At 41.1% G+C, this 6,233-nt stretch overlaps 1 non-coding gene across 1 annotated transcript; it reads right to left on the minus strand.

The window, feature by feature from the left end:
* Window positions 1-1,971: 1,971 nt before the first annotated feature.
* On the minus strand, window positions 1,972-2,032 carry LOC129405434 (small nucleolar RNA SNORD19). The gene has a single exon (XR_008630578.1). It is a non-coding gene; the product is annotated as a small nucleolar RNA SNORD19 (small nucleolar RNA).
* Window positions 2,033-6,233: the final 4,201 nt, after the last annotated feature.

The raw sequence follows: 6,233 nt of genomic DNA on the forward strand, positions 1-6,233 counted from the left end.
TGGGGCAAACTTGGGTGGTGGTTGGGAAAATTGAAAATAATGGTGGTGGGAAGGTGTAATGATGGTGGTATTGATGTTGGAATATTGAATGTGATAAATCATTGTGAGCAACTTTATAAAATAAAATTAAATTAAATAAAACAGAAGAGATTGTATATGTACACATATATATGTTATGTATGTATTGTCCTAGATTATCTTAGTGTCTTGCATTATATAAATTTTCTGTGGAATTAATTAAAGCTTGGTGGTTGAGAGGGCAGAGCAGAATCCATTCACATTAGTTTAGCTGTCTCAGGCCGCGTCATATCTCAGACTCTCCTCTTTTTCTAAAAATTTCTTTTTATTAGTGAATCACAATGAGGTACAATTGCAGACTTACAACTTTTTGTGCTTGTGTTTCAGTCATACAATGCTTGAGTACCCATCCCTCCACCAGTGCCCATTCTCTACTACTGATGATCCCAGTATCCCTCCCACCCCCCACCACATTCCCCCCCACCCTACATAACATACATAACATATATATGTGTACGTATATATACTCTGTGGCAGGGCATTCCCTTTTGTTCTCTCTCTCCTTTTGGGTGTTGTGGTTTGCAATAGAGGTATTGAGTGGCCATCATGTTTGATCCATAGTCTACTTTCAGCTCGCATCTCCCATCCCCAGCGGGTCCTTGAACAACACTTTACCTGGTGTTCCCTTTCGTATCTGAGCTGCCTTTTCCTCCAGCGTGTGAGGCCAGCTTCCAAGCCGTGGAACCAACCTCCTGGTACTTATCTCTACTATTCTTTGGTGCTAGTCTCCCATTCTGTTACTTTATATTCCACAGATGAGTGCAATCTTTCTATGTCTGTCTCTCTCTTTTTGACTCATTTCACTTAGCATGATACTTTCCACGTTGATCCACTTATATGTAGAGGTTATGACTTCATCTTTTCTAACAGCTGCATAGTATTTCATTGTGTAGATGTACCAAAATTTCTTTAACCAGTCATCTGTTCTCGGGCATTCGGGTTTTTTCCAGATTATGGCTATTATAAACAGTGCTGCAGTGAACATTCGAGTGCAGATGTCATTTTGACTATACTTTTTTGCTTCTCCAGGATATATTCCCAGGAGTTGTATTGCTGGGTCAAATGGGAGCTCAATTTCTAGTTTTTTGAGAAGCGTCCATACTGTTTTCCAAAAAAGCTGAACCAGTTGACGTTCCCACCAGCAGTGTAGGAGAGTCCCTTTCTACCCACATCCGCGCCAACAGCAGTTGCTTTTGCTCTTTTGGATGTGTGCCAGTCCCTGTGAGGTGAGGTGGTATCTCATAGTTGTTTTGATCTGCATGTCTCTGATGATTAGTGATGAAGAGCATTTTTTCATATGCCTTTTTGCCTTTCGTATTTCTTTCTTGAGAAAGTTTCTGTTCATTTCATTGCCCCATTTTTTGATGGGATTGGATGTTTTTTCTTGCAGATTCAAACCAGTGCCTTGTATATCTTTGATATCAACCCCTTATCATATGGGTATTGGGTGAATATTCTTTCCCATTCCGTAGATTATCACTGTATCTTTTGCAGTGCAGAAGCTTCTTAATTTAATATGGTCCCATTTGTTTATCTCTGTTTCCACTTGGTTGATCAGTGGCATGTCATCTTGGAAGATACCATTAGCTTCAATGTCATGGTCAGATTCTTCTCTTAAGGTGTATAATTTGATTTAAAAATTTTAAAAGGGCAGGGAGCTAGGATGGGAGGTGAGGCCATGGCATAAAACAGCAGTGGCTGCAACCCTGGTTCAAATCCCTGGCATCACACATGAGGACGTTCAGGGATCACTTTTGAACATAAAAGCATGAATAGTAACAGAGCACTGCCTGGAATGGCCCCCAAACCAAAACCAAGCAAACAGAAATCATCAAAGGCTAAAGAGTTTGAAGAGTAAAGCACTTGCACATGGCTGACTCTGGTTTAATTCCTGGTACCACAAGTGATTTCCTTCAGTGACAGTCAGACTGTTCAGATGTTTTCCTCATACCTCAACATGTGATTTCCTGAGTACCACCAGATCCCTGAGCACAAAGCCATGAGTGCTCAAGTGTGGGCTGCTGGGTGTGGCCTAAATCCCCATAACCTCAAAATAAGAAACAAACACTCTCAACCGGTCCCTTTTTCTGTGATGGGATAGAGACTTCTTGTACATTGGCCTCTATAAAAAGTTAAGCTTAAGTCCCTTTGTAACTTTAATGGTAGCTTCCTAGGTAGCTTAACATCACCAGCCACTCAAGGATCAGAGTTCTAGACCCCAAAAAACAGGCTTAGAAAGATTAGAATGTTCTTTATGAATAGTCATTATTTAAGATGGGTCATTGCACCGGTTTCAGCATCTCAACTCACACCACGACTCACCATTGTTCCTCAAATGTTTACATTTAGTCACAGAATTCTTTTTTAATTTGTTTTGTTCTGTTTTGTTTTCGGGGGGCACACCCAATGGTGATTGGGCTTGCAATTAGCTCTGTACTCAGGGATCACTCCTGGCAAGCTCAGGGGATCATACGGGAATCAAACCCAGGAGGTCAGAGGCATGCAAGGCTAGCAACTTCCCAATTGTATTATCTCCCTGGCCCAGATTTGAAATTCTTTCAGGAAATACATAAAATATTGGTCTGGGGATGTGGCTCAACAAGTAGCCCCAAGCCTGGACTTTATCCCTGAAACCTGCCAGGATCTGCACTCAGAGAGCACTGCATGCACCTTTGGGTATGGCCCCCTAACTAATTCGAAACACAATAAATAAGTATATAAATTAAAATTAAAATATAAATGAGAAAATGGTAAAAACGGCAGGAAAATGTTAGGTTTAAAGTTTTAAAATAGGGGTCAGAGAAATAGTATAGCAGGTAAGTACATAAGTATATAAACAGATAAGTATATAAGTCTAGTATAGCTCTTTTCTTGCATGCAGCCAACCTGGTTTTGACCCCTATCATCCCATATACTCCCACCAAGAGTGACTCCTGAGCACAGAGCCAGAAGTAAGCCCCAAACACTGTCAGGTATGGCCTGAAACAAACAAACAAAAGTCTCCAAGCTTGACATTTAGAGTGACTTGAGACTGGACTATTCCATTCAGGCACCACTACCCGAGCATGAATGAGTCTTAGAACTTTCACTAATAATTTAATATCAGATAACGTGCTGGGAGGAAAGGAAATGATTGCTCTTGGCAAGAATTGAGTGCTGAAAGTAAGTACGGGATATACATGATAAATAGCACAGTGGGCAGGGCGTTTGCCTTGCATGTGGCCAACCTGTGTTTGATTCCTCTACCCCTCTTGGAGAGCCTGGCAAGCTACCGAGAGTATCCCGCCTGCACAGCAGAGGCTGGCAAGCTCCCCATGGTGTATTCGATATGCCAAAAACAGTAACAACAATTCTCACAATGGAGACATTACTGGTGCCTGCTCGAGCAAATTGATGAGCAATGGGATGACAGTGATACAGTGAATTCATTTATATTTTTCTGGAAACTTGAAGTATAGAAGTTCTGCTGTATAATTAAGCAAATAAACCCAAAATTAATGCAATTTATGACAGGAAGCACCCAGCAAAGTGTCATGCTGAAATTTCACATGGAGATGATCTAGAAATGTTAGGGCCCAGATTCTCCTTAGATTGTTTCCGCCCCTGGAAATACCATCATGGATGGTTTCCTGTATTATATTCCTGACCTTTGCCTAGGAACAATCTCACAAAATACCCTGATTTCCCAACACTGTCATGTAATAGTTCTCTTCTCTCCTCCTCTTGCCTTCTTCTCCTCTCCTCTCCTCCCCTCCCCTTCCTTCCCCTCTCCTCACCTCTTTGTCCTCTCCTGTCCTGTCCTCTCCTCTGCCTTCCTTTCATCCCTTCACTCCCCTCCCCCCTCTTATTTCTCCTCTTCTTTCCTGTTATTTTCTTTTCATATCCTATATTTTTCTTTTCATAGAGAGCAGATGACATGAACAGGCTATAACTGTATCACTGTGTCACTGTCATCCCATCGTTCGTCAATTTGCTTGAGCGGCCACCAGTAACGTTCCTATTACACTCAGCCCTGATATTTTAGCAGCCTCTCTTTACTCGTCTTTCCCAATGATTGGAGGCTCTTTCAGGGTCAGGGGAATGAGACCTATCGTTACTGTTTTTGGCATATTGAATACACCATGGGTAGCTTGCCAGGCTCTGCCGTGTGGGCAGGATACTCTCAGTAGCTTCCTGGGCGCTCCAAGAGGTATGTATATATCTTTTACTGTATTTGGAATATGAATATGCCATGGAGAGCTTGCAAGGCTCTCCCATGCGGGCAATAGGCTCTTGGTAGCTTGTCAGGTTCTCGAAGAGGGAGAACAAGGCTATTAGATGTTGCGCGGCCTCTTTGTGGCCACCCGCCAAGGAGCTTGGTCTTATAGTCTCTTGATGTTGGCTGTTGGTGGGATTACATGGCGCCAGGGGCAGTTTTTGGGTGTGGTTGCCAAGCTACAGGAAAATGGGAGTCTTGGTGGAGAAGGCCCAGTCCCAATCCAAACAGGCTTAGAGATCTCAGCCCCAGGTCCTGCACACCTGGCTTCCTCTGCCAGTCCCTTCATGCGTGAGGCTCGTCCAAACGTGTGGAGAGTGGGCTTAAGCATGGCTGTGTCTATCATTTATCAGGCTATAACTATCATCTATTATTCTTGGCAGGGGTGGGGTAGGGGGTGATCAAGGGTCTCTCCCAGTGATACTCAACTCAATCCTGTTGACTTGATGTTTAAATTCTCTGCTGACAACTCAGTGCTTCCTGGACCAAGCAGAGCTGAGGACCATCAGGCTCCACCCTGCAGTGCTGGTGGGAGGATGTGGTCTTGGATGTGATTCCAGGGATTAAACTCAGAGCCTCAATATGGGCCTAACTCCAGACCTTTGAGTTTTCTCCCTAGCTCTGCCTATTATTTTCTGTTTTAGGGGGCTCTCTCCAGCAGCATTGGGTCTTAGAGCTACACTAGTCTTACGAGCCAATGTGTGCTGGGAATTGAAGATATGGCACACATTCTCTCTAACCTCCTAAATAAATTCTATTCTTTACAATAATGTATACACACATATACCACTATAAGGTTATAATTATAAAGGACTATTATAAAATAGATTAAAATATATCATATGGGAGATTTAATGTTCTCAGACTTTATATTATAAAACCATAGTAATCAAAACAGTATGATACTAAAAGAAATAAAGACTCTCAGAGAGCCCCAAGACAGATCCTCAGATTGTATGGACAGACAATCTTTGACAAAGAAGTAGAGTATGAAGTGGACAAGAAAAGTCTCTTTAACAAATGGTGTTTGAGAAACTGGTCAGTCACGTGCAAAATAATGAATTTAGACCCCTATCTCACACCTCGCACAAAAAATAATTCAAAATGGATCAGAGACCTGATATCACACCTGAATCCCTAAATTATATCAAGGAAAATATAGGTAGAACTTTTTATGACACTAAATATAGATATATCTTCAAAGATTCAATGCCATTGTTCAAGCAAATGGTAGCAAAGATAAACAAATGGAGCTGTATCGAATTCCGAGTGTTTGTTGCAAATATATAACAATATAATTGATTTTGTTTATTAATTTTGTGTTCTGTTATCTGACTAAATTCACTTATTAGTTTTAGTATTTTTTGGAGATTCTGTCAGATTGTGTATATACACAATTATTTTTATCTGTGAATAATGACAATTTTATTATTTCTTTATGATCTGGATTTGTTTGGTTGTTTGGGGACTGACTATACCTGGTTCTGTGCTGAGAAATCACTCTTGACAGTGCTCAAACCCAGGGTTCCTGGGATCAAACCCAGACTAGCTACATGCAAGGCAAGCACCCTACCTGCTGTACTATATCTCTGACTGAACTTGATTTTTATATTTGTTTAAATAAAATTAGAATACAATCAGTGTGGAAAACCTATCGTTTTTAGTGGCACCCTAAGTTTTATCCACATATGCTAAAGAGGAGTCGATACTGACTTTCATAACTTAGGGGATAATAAATGATACTTTCTAGGGTTCTAAAAGCTCATTTTCACTGAACTCCACAATTTGGCACCATTCTCTGGATACAACACTAGGAATCAGAAAAAACTAACTCATGAATGAATCCTATAAGGCTGAAAGTTTTTCCAATGTTGGAATGCTAAGTTGATTTTGAAATATG

This window comes from Sorex araneus, chromosome 5 (genome assembly GCF_027595985.1).
Source record: "Sorex araneus isolate mSorAra2 chromosome 5, mSorAra2.pri, whole genome shotgun sequence".
NCBI lineage: Eukaryota > Metazoa > Chordata > Mammalia > Eulipotyphla > Soricidae > Sorex > Sorex araneus.